This window comes from Rattus norvegicus, chromosome 7, assembly GCF_036323735.1.
Source record: "Rattus norvegicus strain BN/NHsdMcwi chromosome 7, GRCr8, whole genome shotgun sequence".
NCBI lineage: Eukaryota > Metazoa > Chordata > Mammalia > Rodentia > Muridae > Rattus > Rattus norvegicus.
In genome coordinates this window covers 127,498,188-127,522,778 of record NC_086025.1, presented here as the reverse complement: position 1 = coordinate 127,522,778, position 24,591 = coordinate 127,498,188, and the positions used below count along the sequence as shown (strand labels likewise).

At 43.4% G+C, this 24,591-nt stretch overlaps 1 long non-coding RNA gene across 3 annotated transcripts in view; it reads left to right on the top strand.

The window, feature by feature from the left end:
- LOC108351538 (uncharacterized) overlaps positions 1-22,338 on the top strand; it is a 36,658-nt gene extending 14,320 nt beyond the window's left edge. For 2 of the 3 annotated variants that reach the window (XR_010053522.1, XR_010053521.1), the window contains exon 3: positions 21,965-22,338. This is a non-coding gene — a long non-coding RNA (uncharacterized LOC108351538). Of the gene's footprint in view, positions 1-5,615; positions 6,138-21,964 lie in introns of those variants that run through there. The other variant, XR_010053520.1, reaches the window with a different exon arrangement.
- Positions 22,339-24,591: the final 2,253 nt, after the last annotated feature.

The following is a 24,591-nucleotide window of genomic DNA, read 5'->3' as shown; positions in this document are numbered from 1 at the left end:
AAGTCTTGGAAAAAAAATCACGGTAAACCCTAGTGAAGAAAAAAAATGACGTAAAGGAATGATAAGATACAATGTGCCCAGTTCTTTTCAACTAATGGCATGTGAGGCGGGCAAAATATTTAGTTGACTTGACTTTAAAAAGAAAGACTAGTAAGTCTGATTCTGAAGGTGATGTATGAATGTCACAACTGCCAGAGAGCTTTACAAAAGGAATGGCAGGAAGTTAGTAGGAGTAGCTGCAAAGCATAAAGCCAGTAAACATTTTGAAGGTGGCAACTTGACTGGGTTTCCCGCTACCCAGCCGTCCGAACAAGCATTGCTTCTGACAGCATCTGGGCACCACCTTCCCCGGGGAGCGTGGCACATTATTAGATCCAATAAAGGCCTGGACAGAAACAAAAACCTGGAGAAAAGTGCTGTGGCAGTTTGAATACGAGTGACCCGGGAGTGGCACTGTTAGGAGGTGTGGCCCTGTTGGAGTAGGTGTGGCCTTGTTAGAGGGCGTTTGTCACTATGAGTATGGGCTTTCAGAAACTCATCCTAGTTATGATCCTGGAGGAGCTGAGAGCTCTAACTCTTGTTCCAAAGGCCGCCAGGGGAAGATTGGCTTTCAGAATACTAGGATGAGGGTCTTAAAGCTCACGCCATAGTTACGCACTTCCTCCAACAAGGCTACATCTGTTCTAACAAGGCCACACCTCCTAATAGTGCCATTCCCTGGACCAAGCGTATTGAAACCACCACAGGAGTATTCCCACTCTGCGCCATTGCTGGACCATGAGAACAGGCATCGGTTATCTACTACTTCTGACTGACTATCCTATTCCTGGGTCTTCAGAATGTGACTGGAATTTATGTCACCAGCTGTCAGGATTTGACCTGCCTTGGTCACTCTTCAGGGTCTCTAGATCACACAGGTACATGGAGAGCTTTCTCAGCCCCCTAATTGTATGAGCCCAAACCATAAAATTGTTTCTTTCTGCAAAATGGCCCATTCGTTCTGCTCTAATTTTTTGGAGAACCCTGACTGATATCTCAATGGTCAGTGAAGCACAATCAGGTATATCGGTGGGACAGATGGCCCAGAAACACCCAAATGTATTCAGAAATTGAATGAACTAAAATGACACCATCTCCAGGCAAATGGGGGAAAGTACGTTATTCAAAGAAAAGTGGTGGGATAATTTGTTACTATTTGGAGAAGGAAAATTGTATCCATGCCACATACATACAGTATAGGATAAGTATATAGGAAAACATAGGTATATTTAAGCGAAGAAGACATGGATGAGTTAATTCCTGTGTAATACTGATGTGGAAAGGGCCTTGCTTCAATTCTCAAAAGCAAATATGCACAAGTTAGCATCGTAGAAATAAGAACTGGATGATAAAACTCCTGCGTGATTCTTCCACAATGTAAACCATAAGTAGTGTGCATCATAAACGATATGTGAAAATTGTGTTACAGACAAAACTAGCTTAATGCCCTCAAATATATGGAGCACCTATAAGCTGATTAAGGCAGAAACCAACAAGATACATAAAGAGTAAAGCATGTTTAAGCACACAGATGAACGATATTTAGAAAACAGTGTATATGTGGATTAGAAATGTAAGAGAAATGCCAACTGTTACTGGTACTGAGGTGAAGGCTGCTAAAACAGTTTTCTCAATGAATCCACACACATTTCAGGTGCATTCGTTGTTAGATATGTTCCTAGGTCTGCAGGGGGTGGGGAATGATGCATCTTCATACACTGCTTGCAAAATGATACATAGTTACAATTATCAAAGTCATTTAGCAAAGTCTGTAAAATACAGACACAGTTACTTTTCAGTAGGAGCTCTGCTTCTGGGAATGCATCTTGCAGAAATATTTGCACATGCGGGAAATGAGAAATGATATGTACTTACTCTCCACTGCAAACACTCTAGAGGCAGCAAAAAAGGAAATATTCATCTATAGAAAATAGCTTGAACTATGACACACATAACGTGGGATGCTGTGTTGTCAGAAATATGAAGAAATGGTGTTCTACTAAAGAATATACTTATGGGATAGTAAGCAAAAGGAAGGGAGAGGCCCAACAGCATACATACTTTTTGTTCATTTATTGATTTTTAAGTTTGCATACTTTATGTTAAACATAATATGTATATTATATATCTAATTAAAAACAAATATATTATAGTGATTAAATATGACTTTTTCAAGCCAAGTGTGTTTTAGTAGACCCCCCAATCTCCCACATCTTTTTTCTTCTTTGGAACAGTCCCAATGTCTTTGCCCCTTTTATGCTATACATGTCATTTTGCCTTTCATCTCTCCAACCTCAGCACTCTCTCTTCCTCTCCTGACCTCTTTTCTAGATTTATTTATTTATTTTTGTGTAGTACTCACATTTATGCACCTGTGTGCGTGATGAAAATTTTATTTAAGGAGAAAACAGTAAGACTATGCATTCCATTCGTATTGACATTACACACATGCAATGAAACAGAGAAGACATAAGAAATTGTTATTAAAAATAATTAGAATTAGAATTAACATTATATTAACATGTAACACAATAGAATATATTAATATTGTTAATGTTATTGTGCTGGCCGGTTTTGAGTGTCCACTTGACACAGCTGGAGTTATCACAGAGCAAGGAGCCTCCCTTGAGGAAATGCCTCCATGAGATCTAGCTGTAAGGCATTTTCTCAATTAGTGATCAAGGGGGAAGGGTCCAGCCCATTGTGGGTGGTGCCATCCCCTGGGCTGGTAGTCCTGGTTTCTATAAGAAAGCAAGCTGAGCAAACCAGGGGAAGTAAGCCAGTAAGCAGCACCCCTCTGCATCAGCTCCTGCCTTTAGCTTCCTACCCTGTGCGAGTTCCTGTCCTGACTTCCTTTGGTGATGAGCAGCAATGTGGAAGTGTAAGCTGAATAAACTCTGTTCTCCCCAGCTTGCTTCTTGGTCATGATGTTTTCTGCAGGAACAGAAACCCTGACTATGACAATTATCAATTATTATTAATGAATAATACCCTCTGTGGACTGGACCTGAAACCCAGGGATTTGTAGGCAAGAGCAGGTGGGGAATCTTCTGCACATTACATGTAAGTGTTGATGTCTTTGAGAGAAGATGAGTGGGAATAAGGAGGGAGGAGGGGGAGCAGAAAACTGGGAGCAAATAAGGAGTCTTTGCCAGTGTCCACAGGTCAATACATTTATAAAGAATTGATTTAAAAACATTGTGTAATGGAGCTGTAGATGTTATAGCATCGACACATGGACACACAGAATGGGTTCTCAAATGGAGCAGTGTATCTATACCCCTTGTGGTGATTTAAGTGAGAATGGCCCCAACGGCTCACGTGTTTCAATGCTTGGTCCCAGTAAAGTGAAACTGTTTGGGAAGGATTAGGAGGTGTGGCCTTGTTGAAGTGTGTCACTGGGAATGGGCTTCGAGGTCTCCAAGGTCCATGCTATTTCCAGTTAGCTCTCTCTGCCTCAAGCTTGTGGATCTATTTATGACCCTGAATGTCATGTACTTGCCTGCTACCATGCTCTCTACCATGATGGCACGACTTTAACCCTCTGCCACCATGGGCCCCAAATTAAACACTTCCTTTTTATGAGTTGCCTTGGTCATGGTGTTTCACCAAGCAATTAAAAAGTGGCTAAGACACACTTTGTCTAGGAACACAAGATACTTTGAGTGAAAGCTATCCCAGTAGTGGTAATAGGCTACAAGCTGTATAAAATTTAATGGCTCATTCTGACCCAAAAAAGGTCAAGTTTTCTAGAGGTTTTTTTCATTCTTAGATGTTTCTCAAAGTTCCTACATCCTCAGAGTTGACGTCTGCGTGTCTGTTTGCGGGAGACTTTAAATTCTAGCAAAACAATTCCAAGTAGGAAAAAGACACAATCTAAAGTTCTCATGTCAACCAGAAAGGCCACCACAGAAATGTTTATTATGAAAAGATATTCATAGTAGATGCCTTCAATTCAGGTCTGCCTATAGAACTTTCAGGGAATTCCTACAAATGCTAGAATTACTAAGGTGGGAACGTCCAAGCCACAGGAAAGAATGCTACCACAGTAAAGTCATGCATACATCCAAATAGAACCCAATGAGCTAGAGAAGGAAACATTTCCACCCAGACACCAGTGTCTCTTATTGGATGGCGGTTCCAGTTCCTAAATAAAGTTATTCTTTAGTTCCTTTAACATCAAAGAAGTTATGAGAGACAAACAGTTCAAAAGAGAAAATATTCATTTTGGCGGCAGAATGGGACATTCCACATCTAGGTGACTTCAAAGATGATCAATGAACCTGAGGGTGGAAAGTCAGAAAGGACTACCCCTGAAAACAAGTATCTGAACATGTGCGCTGTTCCGTAGTTAATCTGACTTAGTAAATCAATGTATGGGAGCCCAAGCTACAATTCTCTTTTGTTTCTTATCCAGTTACTACTTTGGAGATCGTTTCCTTTAATAACCAAGCTATGTGTTTTGTCTAAGAAAATATTATAACGTCTGGTTTAAATAGTTGTGCATGGTAATTTCCAAAACAATCACTATCCCTTCCTGAGCACCCACCCACCTGTAATTTAATCTTTCTTTCAGTGATTATTAATGAGTTTCTCATCATACTGAGACCCTGTGCAAACAGGACACGGTTGATTGACTATTTATTTTTAGCACAGCACCTAAATAGGTACTCAGTGATTTTTATGAGTGAAAAGAAATGAGGATAAAATACAGCTATACCAATGTTATCCCTTATGAACTGAATTTATTCTATCTAGATAAAAGAACTACCCGAGATAGAGATATGCTGAGATCATTGACTGATCTCGTTCGATAGGTATTTATTTACACTACAGATACTGTTATAAAACATAGTAAACAGGCTATGGAGTATAGACAGATGGGGAGGCTGTTCTTGTCCCCAGATACATTTAGGAATGTATCCACCCTTAATATCTGATTTCTAAGCATAGCTTTAATTATATGACCATAATGGCCACTACACTGATGGTGCATACTCTACATTTTCTTACTGATTGTCTATTTATCTCACAAAGTAGTAGTCATAAAACATTAGGGAGGGAGAAGATCACAATCATGGGAGGCAGGAGGAGGGGGGAACCTGGATGGGAGACAGGAGGGGGAGGGGGAAGGGGGAACATGATCAGGTATTTGGGGTGGGACAAGAGAGAAGCCCTGGAGGTCAGTAGAATGAACGGAAATATGCAACCTTGGGGAGGGGTGTTGGCGGGGGACGTGTGTGTGTGCGCTCTAGAAAGTACCAGAGACCTGGGAGGTGAGAGACTCTTGGGAGTCAAGGGAGGGACCTTAGATAAAATGCCTAACTGTGAGGAGAGGGAACTTGTAGAGTCCACATTCAGTAGAAAGACAGGGCATCAAGTAGAGGATGAGGTTGTCATCCCACAGTCAAAAATTCTGATCCAGAATTATTCCTGTCTAAAAGAACTTCAGGGACAAAAGTGGAGATGAAACTGAGGGAAAGAAGGTCCAGTGACTAGCTCAACTTGGGATTCATCTTAAGGGGAGGCTCTAAGGCCTGACGCTATTATTGATGCTATGGTGTGCTTACACACAGGAGCCTGGCATAGCTGTCTTCCAGGAGGCCCAGCAAGCAGCTGACTGAGACAGAAGCAGATACTTATACCCAAACCACTGGACTCAAGTCAGGGACACCTGTGGTTGAATTAGGGAAAGGCTGTAAGAAGCTGAGGAGGAGGATGACCCCATAGGAAGAACAGCAGTCTCAACTCACCCGGACTCCTGGGAGCTCCCTGACACTGAGCCACCAACCAGGCAGCATACATGGGCTGGTCTGAGACCCCTGCCACATAGATAGCAAAGGACTGCCTGATCTGGCCTCAGTGGGAGAATATACACCTAACCCTTGAGAGATTTGAGGCCCCAGGGAGTGGGGAAGTCTGGTGAGGGAGGGCATCCTTTTGGAGGGAGAGGAGGAATGGGATGAGGAACTGTGGGAGGGTGGACCTGGAGGAGGGCAATGACTGGACTGTAAAAAATTAATGATGATGATGATGATGATGATGATGATGATGATGATGATGATGATGATAAAAATAAAAAAATCAATTGTGCCTTGCACTTTGTTCAATGATTATTTATTGAATGCCCTCTATGGGGTGGCAACTTCTCTTGTAACTCAAGGCACAGAAATGGACATGTCAAAGAAGGAACACTTATGGAGGTGGCACACAAGAAATGAGTGAAAATCAAACTCACAGTGAACACTAGGAGCTTGGGGAGATAGCTCAGTTGCAAGGCAAGCATTATAACCCAAGGTTAACCCAAGAGCCAACGAAAAGAAGCCAGCGTGTGGAGTATGCTTGTAATCACAGAGCTGGCGAAGGAGAGATAGGTACATCTATGGGCCTCACTGGCTAGTCAGCCTCGCCTGTTCAGACCCCTGAGATCCTGTCTTTACAAACAAGGTGGATAGCACCTGAGGAAAGACATCTAAGATTGGCTTCTGAAAAGGTTGAGTTTATGGAAATCTGTGATTATAGAGGAAGCCCAGGGACTGTCTTGAGATGCTGACACTAAACCTAGAAGTGGGAAACTAGAAGCAGTCACTGGAAAACTCATGGTGGTCCTCTCAAGGAGCATTGGCTCCAAGGCAGCAGGCAAGATGCGACCTTAGCATAGACAAGGGTAAAAAGGAGGGTTGATGGTGTCCAGGAAATGGATTGTATGGAATAGGATTCACGAAGACCACTTCTTACTCACAGTCAGTGGAGAGTTCACACAACTTACCAGTTGAACTTAGAGATGAAGACTGCTCCATTCTGAGTCTACAATAAGCAAATGGTACTTGTGTTTGATTCAAAGACAGGATCAACTAAGCCTGATGAGAGAGTGAAAATAATTGTTTTACAAACAGTTGGGCAATTCCTTCAGACCAACACATGACCTTGGAAACACTGAAGGTGGATGGAAGGGACAGTAATGTAGAGATTCTGAGAGTATCAGTTTCGGGAAGACATATTTTCAAGATCTTCAAAAGACAAAAAACAAAAACAAAACAAAACAAAAAACAAACAAACAAACAAACAAAAAACAAAAGAACAAAACAAAACAAAAAACAAAATCAGAACTTTGGATTTCAGGAGATGGTTTTTGGATATTAAAACCTCCTAGATCTTAAAGGAGAACAAGAAGATGGCTGTGCTGGGTGTTTAGTTTTAACATAGTAGAGAATGGGAGGTTGCTTAACTAAGTATGATGCAACTGTGGTGGAGCATAGCCATGGGTGAGGGCACGCATAGTTTCTCTATGACTGGCAGCAGCTGACACAGGGCTGTGCCACAAATGGACATGCACAATCCCTCAGACCGTTGAACCAGCTTCCATCATTCCTATCCCTTCTTAGGAACGAGTAATGGGAAAATTGTCTCACTCTCTGCTGGAGTGAACAGGACAGAGACTACAACTTCTCTTCCTTGTTCAGCCAAGGATTTTGGAGTGTTCAGAGGAAAGGTCAAGCCCAAAAGGATGTGTGAAATTCACTATTGAAATGATAGATAGGTGTGTTAGCAGTAAAGTGTGTGTGTATGTGTGTGTGTGTGTGTGTGTGTGTAAAATCCTATGTCTTCCCCAAGTTTGTATAGCAATTTGTAAGTATTCAAAAAAAAAAAAAGCAACCAGTCTCAAAGCTGTTTAGTTTTGGAAAGAGCACGGGGAGTCATTTGTTCCCCCATTTACTCCCCATGTTTTCTATCTTCAACTCTGGGTCATTTCCTTGGGCCAAAACCTGCACTAAGTTGTCTACAACTTTGAAGTACTCAGCCAACAATGGCAAAGCAATCCATAAAAGGGACATCCAATTTTCATGGCAGCTATGGAAAGGATGTATTGGACAGTGGACAAACTTCCTCTATCCCTGGATCACATACGCAGCCACAGGATGAACTCCTGTTTGCAGAGTCTCACCTTAAAGGAATGAAGAGGTCGGTAGGGACGCCAGAACACACACAAACAGCTGTGTGAGATAAGGAAGCTGATGTCGGCCATGACACCAAACGGAGTTACAGAGAGAAGGAGAGTAAGTCTCGCACTGTGTATAATCTCTTTTCGCAGGAAATTAGAAAACGCTAAACTGAAATTTGACCTGGCACTGTGAGCTCAAAATGCCCGAGGAGGTTTTTATTGTTAAAATGTAAGTTTGGCAACATTTTAATCTGCTTCTAGGGAGCATAGACTTGAAGCTCACCCCGACTTTCTGCATCTCCGGGCACCCTTTACTCCTCTCTTGGCTCAAAAAGTGTCCAGTGGGAATACTGCCTGTGCTCTGCCAGGAGCAACAGATGCTACACAGGCTGGTTTCTGGACAGCTTTTGGGTGAGTACCACCCAAATGGTCCTCCACTAAAGCATTTCTTGTAAAGACGCAGACAGTCGCTGGCAAGAGCGATGCGTTCTATTACCAAACTGTGATTAACATTCATTATCAGCCTAGCTATCTATTTTCCTGGCAGGACCTATTCCCCATGGTACATAGTTATGGAATGTTGGGTAAGCCACTGGCTTAGTTTATGTATTGTTCAGGATTCTTTACCTACAAGCAACAGCAACAAGGATGGGTAACTTCAGTCAAGGTGAATATTGAATTACAACTGGTATTTGTAGTGTAGGGAACTGTGACACCAGAGACTCTCACCATGGCGACCACCTCTGGGAAAGGAACAAGGTGTTTCCCTATCTATCTTTACGCTACTTCACTCCAGAGTCGGTGCCCCAGAAGATCAAATGTTCTGCCATATTTATTCTTCTTCTTCTCCTCCTGATAAAATTGGGGATAGTCATAGGAAGTGTTTGGCAAGAAGCTCTGTTGGGGCGATCTTTTTGTATACAGTGTGAAGATTGTCTTTGTGTTGTTCGAATGTTGATTTCTGTACTGGCAGAGTTAAGTGCAGACCTGACTTTGGTATTATTGTTCATATGGCTACACTGTATTTTGTAAACACTCCCTCTCCCACCTTTTGTTTGATTTTAACAAAAAGGTGATGACCTATAGGAAAATCAATAAAGAAAGGTGGGACTTCGGGGCAGAGGGGAGAACTCTGGGAGAGAGTCAGGTATTGGAGAATCCAGTCCAACACAGAGGAAGAAGCAGCCCCAGTATCAGAGACTGACAGGTAGCAAGCCATGCGGCAGGCATAGAGTAGTGTAAGTTATAAGAGATAGCTGGGAACTAGAGTAACCAAAGGCCTAAAGTCATTTTAAATAGAGAGAAGTATATGTGTCATTATTCAGAATTAGGGTGGGCATAGAAAGTTCATTGGCTATAAAGCTTCAAGAAACTTTCGCTTTCTGCAGTGGCAAAATAAGCATTTTCATCATGCAAGACTATGCGTAAGAATAGAAGTTAATTGGAAAATATCAGCTTCACGCTGATATTAGTAAAGTGCAAAAATGTCTGAGGAGAGAAAGGAAACAACAGCAGCAACAGCAGCAACAACAGCAGCGTCAACATCAACAACAACAGCACCAACAACACAACAGCAACAGCAACAAAAACAACAGCAGCAACAACGATAGCAACAGCAACAACAACAGTAACAGCAGCATCAGCAACAACACAGGAGCAGCAGCAACAAAAACAACAGCAACAGCAACAACAATAACAACAGTAACAGCAGCATCAGCAACAACACAGCAGCAGCAGCAACAAAAACAACAGCAACAGCAACAACAATAACAACAGTAACAGCAGCATCAGCAACAACACAGGAGCAGCAGCAACAAAAACAACAGCAACAGCAACAACAATAACAACAGTAACAGCAGCATCAGCAACAACACAGCAGCAGCAGCAACAAAAACAACAGCAACAGCAACAACAATAACAACAGTAACAGCAGCATCAGCAACAACACAGCAGCAGCAGCAACAAAAACAACAGCAGCAACAACGATAGCAACAGCAACAACACAGCAGCAACAGCAACAAAAACAACAGCAACAGCAACAACACAGTAGCAACAGTAACAGCAGCAACAACACAGCAGCAACAGCAACAACGGCAGCAACAGCAACAACAAGAGCAGCAGCAACGATAACAGGAACAACAATGGGAACAACAACAGGAATAACAACAGGAATAAAAACAATGACAACAATAACAGGAGCAACAACAATGACAAAACAACAACAGAGAATTGCTATGGAGGATTCTTGAAGGAAGCAAGTCCCCCAGGCATTGGATTAGAAAGAAATTATACCTGGAGGTGTGTTCATTCAACACTAAGAACACAAACAGCTAAGCAATTCAGCCCGTGTTTGCACACTCATACCGATGAACATAAAATATACAGCCACCAGCAGCCAACATCCAGTTAAGAATGGCAAAATAAAAAGTAGTGTTTATCTGGGGCTCCTAAAGTCATGGATCTTGAAGGAGTACCTACACCAGTTGTGTTATTAAATCAACACAGTCTACAACTGAATACTTATCCTTATACCCACAGATAATTATAGTTTCATTCTTCCCTGAGAAACTTCTCTTTGAAATAGAGACCGTTACGGAAAACCACAACTGATCAAAATGCAGACTTGTGGAACTCCATCCCAATGGATGTCTCTACGGCCACCTGAGGCTCAGGGCTCTCCACAAAAGGTGGGCTGGAAAACTGGTAAGCACCAGAGGAACTGAGCTCTCTGTGAGGTTGTGTCTGCTAGAAATTACAGGGAAGCTACACCCATAAAGTCTTTCACCACCACAGCTGCTTAAACAAGACCTGAACGACAATGCCACCGCTAGACATGCTAACACGGAAGGAGGAAAGCTCATGGGGCCGCAACCCTAAACAAAGGACCACAGGCAATCAAGATATGCTGAGAGGAGGGGAAAGAGTCTTTTCCAGAAAAGAGCATGCCAACTGGTTATCTAATACCAAATTGTGAGGTCCAAAAACCTATACATACAAGTCACGTGTTATGGACTGAATGGATTGCACTTACACACACACACACACACACACACACACACACACACACTCACTCAAAGAAAAAGATGTCACACAGATGAAAGAAGCAAGAAGTAGGTCCATCAGGGGTGCTGGAGAAAGGAAGGGTAGAGGAGATGATAAAGTTATATCATAATCTCAAAAGATGGTATAAAATTCTAATCTGAAAATTTATTGAATAAAACTCTCTTTTAAAAAGTGTTTCAGAGGGGTTGGGGATTTAGCTCAATGGTAGAGTGCTTGCCTAGCAAGCATAAGGCCCTGGGTTTGGTCCCCAGCTCCGAAAAAAAGAAAAAAGAAAGAAAAAGTGTTTCAGAAACAACTAGTGGCTAATCCAAACCAAGAGAAGAAGGTGCTACTCACTAAGAGTATGGGATCTGCTATCTTGGTTTTGCAACAGCATGAGGTACTGAGCTCAGGTAATCCGTGTAATGCTGTGCTCCATGAATGCTACTGAGTCCCATAAACGGGCCCAAAGCGTGAGTCCATGTTGCAGGAATGTATAGTAATTCTTTTTGAAACAGTATTAAAATTTTTCCTTTCTACAACTTAGAAATGTTAGCTTACATTTTTGCGCCTGTTCTGACCTCTACCGTGACCGGATGCTGAATTTCGCTGAAGGCCTTTTCTTTATTGACTAAGATGATCACATGATTTCTATCTTTGAGTCTGTTCAGTGTATTGTGTTTATTGATTTGCCTATGTAGATTCACCCATGTACAGTCATCCCTGCATCCCTGGAATGAAGCCAACTTCATCACGATGAGCAGACACCATGACCAAGGCAACTCTCATAAGGACGACATTTAACGGGGGCTGCCTTATAGGTTCAGAGGTTCAGTCCATCATCATCAAGGTGGGAACATGGCAGCATCCAGGCAGGCAGGGTGCAGGTAAAGCTGAGAGTTCTACATCTTCATCTAAAGGCTGCTAGTGCAAGACTGACTTCCGGGCAGCCAGGATGAGGGTCTTAAAGCCCACCCCAAGTGACACAGCTACTCCAACAAGGCCACACTTTCTAATAGTGTCATTTCCTCGTCCAAGCATACACAATCCATAATACCCTTCTTATCTCTTCTGACTGGTTTTGGTCCGAAGTCTATTTTGTCAGACATCAGAATGGTGATATCTTCCTGTTTCCATTTGCTTGGCATTTCCATCCTCAGGACAGTGCCTATCTTCGATGGCTCTTGGACTGAGATGTTGGTCAAGGAAGCTGACGAGACCCACAACAGAATGCATACTCGGCACTCCTCTTGGTTATCTGCCGGAACTCATTGATAAAACGTTGTTGCTGAAGACACCACACATCTTGAGTCAAGACACAGACATATCAGGCTAGAATTGAGCTGGAAGCCTCCCCCATGCAAACCTCCTTTGCTTCCATAGTGGTAGAGGGTGCCAAGCAAGCAGCTGCAGTAACTAAAGCATGAGAGGTTTTGCCCAGATGTGAGCTCTATGAACTATAATAAAAACCTGACAAAAAGGATGTGCTCTTTTGTGTAAGAATGACACAATGGTTATCAGTGTAACCAGCTGTGACCAGTTTGTATATGCTCAGCCCAGGGAGTGGCACTATTAGTAGGTGTGGCCCTGTTGGAGGAGGTGAGTCACTGTGGGTGTGAGCTTTAAGACCCTCATCCTAGCTGCCTGGGAGCCAGTATTCTGCTAGCCGCCTTCAGATGAAGATGTAGAACTCTCAACACCTCCTGTACCATGCCTGCCTGGATGCTGCCTTGTTCCCGCCTTGAAGATAATGGACTGAACCTCTGAACCTGTAAGCCAGTTCCAATTAAATGTTGTCCTTCTAATTGTTGGGTTGCCTTGGTCATGGAGTCTGTTCACAGCAGTAAAACCCTCACTAAGACACCAGCTCTTCTGGATTTGAAAACTGCCCCACAGAAGGCAATCCATCCACTGTACTGTTGCATAGCTGAATTCCCACAGACTCAAATTACATTCTGAATATTTGGTTTATAATCACTACAAGTGATGCTCTCAGCCTGAAGTGAACAGAGGTGACTACAAAGACCCATGGCTTAACACAGCAGCGAGAATAAAGAAAGATCGAGGGACCAGTCTTAAACAAGACAATTATACCTCTTTTTTTTTCTCCATTTTTATTAAATTGGGTATTTCTTATTTACATTTCAAATGTTGTTCCCTTTCCTGGTTTCCAGGCTAACATCCCCCTAACCTCTTCCACACCCCTTCTATGTGGGTGTTCCCCTCCCCCTTCCTATGTGGGTGTTCCATCCTCCCCCCATTACTGCCCTCCCCCAAACAATCCAGTCTTGGCAGGGCCAAGGGGTTCCCCTTCCACTGGTGCTCTTACTAGGCTATTCATTGTTACCTATGAATTTGGAGCCTGGGGTCAGTCCATGTATAGTCTTTGGGTAGTGGCTTAATCTCGGGAAGCTCTCCATTGTTGGTGGGGTTGCAGACTGGTACAACCATTCTGGAAATCAGTCTGGAGGTTCCTCAGAAAATTGGACATTGAACTACCTGAGGACCCAGCTATACCTCTCCTCGGCATATACCCAAAAGATGCCCCAACATATAACAAAGACACGGGCTCCACTATGTTAATAGCAGCCTTATTTATAATAGCCAGAAGCTGGAAAGAACCCAGATGCCCTTCAACAGAGGAATGGATACAGAAAATGTGGTACATCTACACAATGGAATACTACTCAGCTATCAAAAACAATGACTTTATGAAATTCATAGGCAAATGGATGGAACTGGAAAATATCACCCTGAGTGAGGTAACCCAATCACAGAAAAACATACATGGTATACACTCATTGATAAGTGGCTATTAGCCCAAATGCTTGAATTACCCTAGATGCCTAGAACACATGAAACTCAAGACGGATGATCAAAATGTGAATGCTTCACTCCTTCTTTAAAAGGGGAACAAGAATACTCTTGGGAGGGAATAGGGAGGCAAAGATTAAAACAGACACAGAAGGAACAACCATTCAGAGCCTGCCCCACATGTGGCCCATTTGGACAAGATGGATGAAGGAAAGAAGTGCAGGCCTACAGGAACCGAATCATACCTCTTCTTTACAAACCGAGGGACACTGAAGGTGTGTGTGGAAAGAATGTAAGAGCTTGAAAACAGGGAGAAGGCTCACAAAGCGCCATCTTTGAGGCACGACACAGGCATTGCAAGCTTGAACATAGAGCAACTGTGCCTACCGACCCTCTGTGCTGGTTTCTTTTTGTCCACTCGACACATGCTAGAGTCATGAGGGGAGAAGAAAACTCGACTGAGAAATTGCCTGAATCAGAGTGGCTTTCGGGCATGTCTGTGGGGACATTTTCTCAATTGCGAATTGATGTGGGAGGACCTGACCCACTCTGTGTGGTGCATGTGGATCTGGGCTGTATGGGAAAAGAGTCAAGCAAGCCAGAGTAAGCAGCTTTGCTGTATAGTTCCTACCATTGCTCTTGCTTGAGTCCCTGCCCTGCCTCCCTTTAATGGTGGATAGTGTGTAAGCCGGATACCCTTTCCTCCCCAGGCTGGCTTTGATCAATGTTTTGTTGCAACAACAGAAAGCATGAGAACACACTGTACCCACACAAGTCAGATGGTTGTAAGGATCAACTGTGAATGGAGAAGGGATTACCAGGTCCCGACCACTTACTACTGGTTTTGTTTTGTATTTTGAGCTAACAGATTTCAGAAGAGGAAAACACAGCACTCAGTTGTGTGCCTAGTGAGCTCAGTGAGGTCTAATGGATAACTTCAAACCCATGGTCATCCAGGCTGCCTTGGTTAAGCTCTGTGGGGCACAAATCAAAGTGCAGAGTCATGAATATAGGAAAGAGAGTTGTGAGGAAGAAGGAGGAGGGTGGGGAGGGATGGGGAGGGAGGGCTGGGGAGGGAGGGATACGGAGGGATGGTGAGTGATGGGTAGGGAGGGATGGGGAGGAATGGGGAGGGAGGGATGGATAGGGAGGGATGGTTAGGGAGGGATGGGTAAGGATGAGGAGGGATGGGGAGGGATGGTTAGGGAGGGATGGGTAGGGTGGGATGGGGAGGGAGGGAGGGAAAGAGAGAGGGTGGGTGGGACAGGGCCATGTCCACACTGTACATGTATAAAGTTGTCAAAGAACAAAATTTCTCACTCAAAAAAATTTTGAACAGGGGAAAAAGCCACCCTAAAACAACAGCAAAACCACTAAAATAAATGTTCGTCCTTGTTTCACAATAATAATAAACATCATATACGTGGTACATTGCCACACTCGTTGGATTTAATCCTGATTTTGTAGTTTATGTTATCATCCCCACTTTATGTATTAAAATTTTATTTTCGCTCAAAGAGCCAAGATCTTGGCAGAAGATATTATTGCTGGCCATGGAGAAAAGGCTGGGTCTGGGTCCTTTTCCCTTCAATTCAGAGGCCACATCTTTGATTAGGTGAGCGATGCCCTTCGAAATCTTTTTGACTTGGACATTCTGACTTAGTAACTACTAACGTCTTTGAATTTCTGTTTCTCTACAGCCTCCTCTCTCCTTATCTGGAGAATTTTAACAGTACTGGAGGGTCAACTGTGTATCCGATGATATTTGCTATGTCTAGTTAAAGTCTGAAATCAACGGGGAATTCCTGCTTGCCTTGGAGCCTTAGGCCTCTGATTCTGTGCTCTCTACCGCCCCCTGACCGCTCTTCTGTGACGGTGCGGTTAGGTCGCTCTGTCTTGACTTCCTTTGGCCCACACAAGCCATCGCATCTGCCCTTCCTTGCAAAATATGTTTCTTGTTGCTTGGATCTGCTTTTAATTCAAGTCTTCAATCACCCTACACTGCCTGGAGTCCTTGCAGCACATTCAAGGTCCCATTTGCAATTTTACCCCTTCCCCCCTCCTCCCTCCGGTCCTCTTTCTTTTCAGTCATTTGCCTTTTTGTCTCGGTTCACTCTACAGCTTCACAATGTGTGTGGAGGGGACCTTAGTTCTGCTCCTTTTTGTCGATTAGTTTTAAAATCTAGAATTGTATATTTTTAACGATAGAATTCCGGAAAGTAGGTAATTTTGGATAAGGTAGCTTTTGTGTGTGTGTGTGTGTGTGTGTGTGTGTGTGTGTGTGTGTGTGTGTGTGCGCGCGCGCGCGCGTGCGCGTGCGCTTGCGCGAAATCTGGTAGGCTTCTCCATTTTGGTGTGAGTGAGTGAGCCAAGGCCCCGGTATCTTCCTGTGCCGTTGCAGGGAGCGGGAAGATCTCCTGGCTCCTTTTCGATGATAGTTTTGTCATCACAGTGCCTGTTATGACTCAGCTCCCAGGGTGAGGGAATGTCCCCTCACACAGGAGCTGACAGAGGCAAACCCCATTCTCATATTCGGAATCAACTCTCTTAGTTCAACTCTCTGGCAAGAATCTAGATTTATGCGTTTTCCTTTTGAAGACACGGGAGGGGTCGGCACGCCACTTTATCTAAATTAGAATGTTGGATCTATCTTTCCTAAATTATTGGCCTAACCCTTATTTTAAATATAATTTAAGGGCCCGACGAGATCGCTCAGAGGTTACAAGCACTTACTGCTTTTCCAGAGGGCCAGAGGTGCTGGTTCTCGGCACCCACATGGTGTTACATAAAGTCCCATAACTCCAGTGGCAGGGGCTTGACACAATCTACTACATTCTCACAGTACAGAGAACACATATGTACACTTAGGCAAACTCACATACACATATAAAAAAAGTGGACATACAGATCTATCTTGGATACATCGATATCGTTTCCTTTGGATGTATATGCAGAGGGTGACAGCTGTTCACACAGATTTTTGCTGTCTTGAGGAGGCTCCTGACTGTTCTACATGGCCGTTCCACCAATTATATTCCCAACAACAATGTATGGGCGTTCTCCTTTTTTTATATATTCTTGACAGTGTTTGTTATTTTGGTCCTTATTGGCCATTTGAATTTCTCCTTTGTTTCTAAAGTAAAAAATTTAAAAATATTTTACACACGTATTTTTTTCTGCATATGTGTCTGTATATTATACACCTGTAGTATCCACAGGGACCACAAAAGGACACAAGATGCAGTGTGACTGGAGCTACAGAGGGTTACTAGTTGCCACATGGGTGCCGGGAATTGAACTTGGGTCCTCTGGAAGAGCTGACGATGCTCTTAACTGCCTAGTCATCTCTCCAGCCCCGGGTTTCTTCTTTTGAGAAATGTCTGCTGATATGTCCTTTCCTTATGTTCAAAGTGAGCTGTTCTTTTTGTTATTGTTATTGAAAACTTCGAAATTCCTTAAATAACTGGGATGTCAACCTCATGTCCCTTGAGTAGAGTTTGTCTCTGTCTTGGGCACTGTCTCTCGATGCTGTTCATTGTTCTCTTTGCTGGGCAGAAGCTGCCTGGTCTGGGATATTCCCATCTGTTAATTCGTGTGTTTCTTTTTGTTTCCGGCGGCCTTGAGGCCTCATCTGAAGTATAAATACTGGGGTCTTAGAGGCTTTTGCCTACATTTTCTAGTACGTTTGTGGTCTGAAAAACTTACATTTGGGGCTTGGGTCCATTTTGAGTTTATTTTCGTGTGCAGGGTGAGAGACAGATCTCTCACCTACTTAACTGATGAAAGCATTCATTTTTATGGCACAAGCTGTTTGGCTCTCTGTTGCCTGCCTTACATTCTGATATTGTGGTGACTCCGGCTTTGCAATTTTTGCTCAAAATTGCTTTATATATTGTGGGCTTTTTTCTCCTCGCATGTGAAGTCTTTTGCAAAACTTTGCTGTTTTTGCTGTGTTTCCCAGTCACATTATACATTGCTTTCCTAGTTCATTACAGCGTTTGTTTGATTTTTGAATTTCATTCTGCTTTTTAAAATAATCACCCCTTCAAACGACGCACGAGGCATTTGTGAGCTTCATTGTTTGAGGAGATAAATTATTGTGTTCTCCTCGAGCAGCATGCTGCCTTCTTGTCTTCTTTCTTGCGGCCCTGGGTGGAGATCTTTGCATCTGATGGATCAGCTGTCCTTACCTTTATCCGGTAGTGTTGCTAATGAAAGGTTTTGTTTGTTTGCTTAGGCCGTCTTCGTTCACACCGCTGGCCTTGTTGCCTTTGGTTCCGGGAATTGTAGGAAGTCAACAGGGCTGTGCAGCGATGGACTTGGCCCAGAGTGGGCTGTGAGAGCTGAGGTCATGGGTCCTGTAGCCGTAGGAACCTAGGCACAGTGTTGTGGATGTGGACGTGGAATACATGACTCTAGCTGTGAGGAGCTCACTGTGTGGTCGCACAGACAGCGGGGGTCGTGCTACAGTTTTCTCTTCAAGGGATCGCAACTTGACAACTTTGCAATACTGTATTTTATAAACCTTATCATTTTAACTCAAAAAGTCTAATAATGTATCTAGAATTTGGATGCTTGGGTCAAAATTACATTTCATTCTGATACTCTTTCTTAGCCGAGGGTGTCTGAAATTCGACACAATTTCTTGCTATGACACTGAGTCTTTCTCTGGTCTTAATATGAAACAAAACAAAACAAAACAAAAAAACCTCTAGACTCACTGACTCTTTGCTGGTAGAAAATGCCATTTTCATTATCTACTGCCGTCCCCAAAGCCTCCTGTCCTGGAACCTGAGCCACCGGGCACGTCGACTTGACTTGGTTGCTCAGAACCTGTGGTCTTTGTTCCCCATCTCCTACTACGGCTTCAAGTCCTTCTGGATCAGCAGGTCTCAAGCTGTAGGGGCGAGACCCTTATAGGGGATGGGGAATGAACCATCCTTTCACAGGGGTTGCCTAAGACCATTAGAAAACACAGATATTTATGCTATGATTCATAACAGTAGCAACATTATAGTTGTGAAGTATCAATGAAAATAATGCGTGGTTGGGGATCACCATAACATGAGGAATTGTACTAAAGGGTTGCAGAAATTAGGAAGGTTGAGAAACATGGCCCTAGATAGATTATCTACCTGGTGTCTAATCAGGAGTCAAACTGCTCACCATCCCCAGCCTAGCTCGTCGCCAGTGAGCGCTTCTTTATGGACAGCCTTAATGCTTAGCCTTCTCCATTTAATGCCTAGTACTGGCCCATTCGACCTTTTGTATTTTACTGCAAACTCTAGCATTTTTGACAGCCTCCCTATGCCATTCCATCTCAGCATGGCTTGCACACATCCTGGCCATGTGGATGCACATTTAGCTGAAACTTTCAAGCAACGAAGCAATCAGTTATACTTACGTATCAAGATATGGCATGGACGTAAGCATAACAAACAATGCAGAAAGGTTTGATGAGTGTTCATTAAATAAGTAGATGGCAAAGTCCACTTAGTCACACTCTTGTTTACCTGCTTTGATTCTAATTTTTTTTCTTTCTGTCAGCTTTCTTCTCTCAGTGGTTACCATAGAACCAAATTATCTGAAAGCTTGTGACAAAGAGGCTTCAGAACTCACATTTTACTGGAATGCCAGGAATAGAGGGTGATCTTCAAAAGAGCGAAATGAGCATTTCTCATTGACTGTATTTGCTGCTTTCTTTCTGCTTGTAACAGTGGTAAATTTGGCAATGTTCCTTAGACACATTCTAGATCTGCGGTTCCCAATCCCTATAGAGGGATGAATAATCCTATCACAGGGGTCGCCTAAGACCATTGAAAGCACAGATATTTACATTATGATTCATAACAGTAGCAAAATTATAATTGTGAAATAGCAATGAAAATAATTTATGGGTCGGGGGTCATTTACATAGATGTCAATGTCAATGCAGAAACATTGTAATTCTTGCAAGCAGCAGGCAAAAATGATTGTCTCTACTGAAACCCTGTGTAGGATACACACGCTAGTGAGAGGTGTGTGACACACTTGTCTGAGGAAATGATCTGCTCCAGTCAGGTCTCAGATACAGGGAAGCTTGACTTGCCAGCAAAACTCAAAAGAACGGCACTTTAAATGATAGAGTGATTTATTTCATTCCAAGCAAGAGTCCAGCATGAGGATGGGAAGTGCCTTGCTAGTTTCTGCTGATCTTCTTTAGTAACACAGATTTCATTCCTGAGGTACTCAGTGCCCAAGTACAAAACAACTATATTCAACCAATCAATCAGAAAAGCATGTGGAGCAAAAACGGACAAGTACATGAGTGTTGTACTGGCTGGTTTCATGTCAACTTGACACAAACTACAGTCATCAGAGAGGAAGGAGCCTCAACTGAGAAAATGCTTCCATGAGATCTAGCTGTAAGGTATTCTCTTAATCAGTGATTGATGGGGAGGGTCCAGCCCATTGGGTGGATCAATCCCTGGGCTGCTGATCCTGGGCTCTATAAGAAAGCAGACTGAACAAGCCACAAGGAGCAAGCCAGTAAGCAGCATCCTTCCCTAGCCTCTGTATCAGCTCCTGCGTCCAAGTTCCTGTCCTGCTTAAGCTCCTATCCTGACTTTCTTTGGTGCCGATCTACAATATGGAAATGTAAGCCGATTAATCCCTTTTCCTTCCCAACTAGCTTTCTGGTCATGGTGTTTCATTGTAGAATAGAAACCCCAAGAGGCATAAGACAGGTATAAAGAAAGGCTTTGGTTTTGGGCAATGGGTAAAGTGCTTTCTAACAAGCCTGACGACCTACGTTCCATACCTAACACATGTTGTAGAAGGAGAGAACCGACTCCTGCCTTTACACAAGCAGTTCGGCGTGTGTGTGTGTGTGTGTGTGTGTGTGTGTGTGTGTGTGTGTGTGTGTGCCTGAATATACACATTCAGTCCCTTATTCCACAACTCTCTTACACACACACACACACACACACACACACACACACACACACACTCACACAGGCTCAAGTAAATTTTGTCCTAAAATTCACTTTTATCCTACATACAGCTACAAAAGAAACTAGGAAATGCTCTTACCCAACATTCATATTGAGTAGCTTTCTATGACTATAATAAAATACTTGAGAAAACTGCCTTATAAAGAGAAAGGGTTTGTCTTGGCTCATCATTTTGAAGGTTGCAGCCATGATTGGACAGATCCTTTGTTTTTAGGCTTATGGTGAGGGGACTGGATGGTTGGAAGCATGTTACAGAGCACATTGGTTCTTACAGTTAGGAATCAGAAAAGGTAGAAGACTTGGGGTCTCCTACAACCATGTCTGAGGGCATCCTATGATGAGCTAAGGGTAATTTCTTGGAGTACACCTCTAAAGAGTCCTTCAGTTCCAGGTAGATTCAACCTAAGAACCAAACATCTTACCACAGGAGCCTCCATATCTAAACTAGAGGAAAATCTGTTAGTCTAACCAGCAGGGGAGAAGTTCTTAATTTTGGATGAAGAGAAGTACTACTGGAAGCTCTAAAGCAGGGTTTTCAGCCTTCCTAATCCAGTTCCTCACATCATGGTGACCCCCAACCATATTATTATTTCCATTACTACTTCATAACTATAATTTTGCTATCCTTATGAATCATAATGTAAATCTCTGATATGCAACCCCGGTGAAAGAGTCCAGGGCACTTAATATGAACTCTGATCAGTAGTTCATCATTTTCATGTTATGTGTTAGCAATTCGCATATACTGTTTTGCAAAGGTAGTTGTGCTGGTGTCAGGCTGGCGGTGATACAGTGGAAAACATCTGTCTGTTATGGGTTAGGGAACTGTAAAATTCACAGGGTGAACACACAATAACAACGTGTACTGGAATTCCTTGAATTCCTTATGTACCAAGGGCTGCTGTGCCCTCTCCCACACCTCACTTAATCCTCACGATAAGATGGTTAATATGATTAATATTGACTGCCAACTTCTAAGGGTCTAGAACGGCTTAGGAGATAAACTCCATGTTTTTGACGAATTTTCTAGGTCAAGTTAATTGAGGTGGGAGGACCCATCCTGATTGTCAGAACTAAAGAGAAAGGAGAAAGGAAGCCGACTTACAAGATTCTTCCCTCTGCTTCTCAACTGCAGATGCAAAGCAACAGGCTGTCTCAGGCTCCTTCCCTCGTGACTTCTCTGCTGTGATGGACTGAACTGCTGTCAAACTATAGACCCCAATGAAAGCATCCTTCGCCAAATCACTTCTGTAGAATCCAACTGGAGAAAATAAACAAATAACTCGTATGTTTTATTGAACTGTATTCACCTTGTTTCTAGATTTGGAAAGATATTTCCCAAAGGCGTGAATGGTGGGTTTTGAACCTGTGTGGGAAGAAGAGGTGGGTGTTGAACCTGTGTGGGAAGAAGAGGTGGGTATTGAACCTGTGAAGTAGAAGAGGTGGGTGTTGAACCTGTGTGGGTAGAAGAGGTGGGTATTGAACCTGTGAAGGTAGAAGAGGTGGGTGTTGAACCTGTGTGGGAAGAAGAGGTGGGTATTGAACCTGTGAAGTAGAAGAGGTGGGTGTTGAACCTGTGTGTGAAGAAGGTGGGTGTTGAACCTGTGAAGGTAGAAGAGGTGGGTATTGAACCTGTGAAGTAGAAGAGGTGGGTGTTGAACCTGTGTGGGTAGAAGAGGTGGGTTTTGAACCTGTGAAGTAGAAGAGGTGGGTGTTGAACCTGTGTGTGAAGAAAAGGTGGGTGTTGAACCTGTGTGTGAAGAAGGTGGGTTTTGAACCTGTGAAGGTAGAAGAGGTGGGTGTTGAACCTGTGTGTGAAGAAGGTGGGTTTTGAACCTGTGAAGGTAGAAGAGGTGGGTGTTGAACCTGTGTGTGAAGAAGGTGGGTGTTGAACCTGTGAAGGTAGAAGAGGTGGGTATTGAACCTGTGTGTGAAGAAGAGGTGGGTGTTGAACCTGTGTGGGAAGAAAAGGTGGGTGTTGAACCTGTGTGGGTAGAAGAGGTGGGTTTTGAACCTGTGAAGGTAGAAGAGGTGGGTTTTGAACCTGTGAAGGTAGAAGAAGTGGGTTTTGAACCTGTGTGGGTAGAAGAGGTGGGTGTTGAACCTGTGAAGGTAGAAGAGGTGGGTGTTGAACCTGTGTGGGAAGAAGAGGTAGTTGTTGAACCTGTGAAGGTAGAAGAGGTGGGTTTTGAACCTGTGAAGTAGAAGAGGTGGGTGTTGAACCTGTGTGGGAAGAAGAGGTGGGTGTTGAACCTGTGAAGGTAGAAGAGGTGGGTGTTGAACCTGTGAAGGTAGAAGAGGTGGGTTTTGAACCTGTGAAGGTAGAAGAGGTGGGTTTTGAACCTGTGTGGGTAGAAGAGGTGGGTTTTGAACCTGTGTGGGTAGAAGAGGTGGGTATTGAACCTGTGTGGGTAGAAGAAGTGGGTGTTGAACCTGTGAAGGTAGAAGAGGTGGGTGTTGAACCTGTGAAGGTAGAAGAGGTGGGTTTTGAACCTGTGTGGGAAGAAGAGGTGGGTGTTGAACCTGTGTAGACTCCTAACACGAACACTTCGTCACCATGTGTTATTCTTCACGGAGTTTCTTGTCAAATTGGAGTAATCATTATCTCAGCAACATCCGAATAATAATGTGATTTAAAGTCTTTTGTTATTAAAATTATGTTGTTGTCGATGTTGTACCATTATACATTGCGTATTCACATTTTGACTGTATCGAATCTTACTCATTGATATGTTCAGACTTTGTCTGTTTCTTTGTAAGGCTTCTTATCCACACAGCGAGGAAGTGAACCTTTTATCTCTTAGCTTGTCTGGCTCAGGCCTGAGTGGTTTCCACAGATTGTCCCTACTGTACATGTTCCTCCTCAGTCTCGGCTCGTCCGGTGTCCTTTCTTCCTCTCGAAGCGTCTAATGGTAAAATAGTCTCTGAACTCCGAGGCTGAAACTGTCTTCCCCTAGACAAACACAATGTCCTCCTCTTCCCTGCTCACAAGTCCACCCTTAGTGGTTCAAGGTCTCTTCACCCCAGCAGAAGGCTAATTACACATCCTAATAGAAGGTGAGTTTATGATGCCTGTCAACCTTACTTGCTTTTAAGATTGGTACACGAAATATTTGGGAAATAATATGGATGCCCATTTGATGGAATGTACCAAAAGTTTACTGTGGTGTGTGTGTATGTGTGTGTGTGTGTGTGTGTGTGTGTGTGTGTGTATGTGTGTGTGTGTGTGTGTGTGTATGTGTTTTGCTCTCTTCTGAGAGGCCTACCTGCCATCTTTGTCAAAGGAGCTGTGAGAACTTGCCTGAGAACTCTGAGATACCATTGGCTGACTCTTGGTACTCTATCCTAGAAGCGAGGGCTGGGGAGGGTCACGGGACCCTCTCACTTCCTAGCCATTTGTTTGTAATTCTGTCCTAACTGCACGAGGCCTAGTGGTCCTAAGTGGTGTTAGGAGATAAGGACTGTGAAGATCAAATGAAGGTAGTGCTCGCTGCAGAACTGTGGGGAAGTTATCATCGTTGCTGGGGTGAGAACTCCCAGAGGTGCAGCTATTTCAGGGTCACCCACTGTCCAGTGAGTCTCTTCCCCCATGCCTTGTGAGTACAGTGAATTTATTCTTCCCCAACTTGGACCTTGGTGGAATCTTACTTTGGTTTACTGTTTGTGTCCTGTAAGGAAGAAGAGACATTTGTTTACATCTATCCAGGCAGAGAGAGAATGCTTGCAATATACGGAATAGAAATAGTTTTTAAAGGCATATCG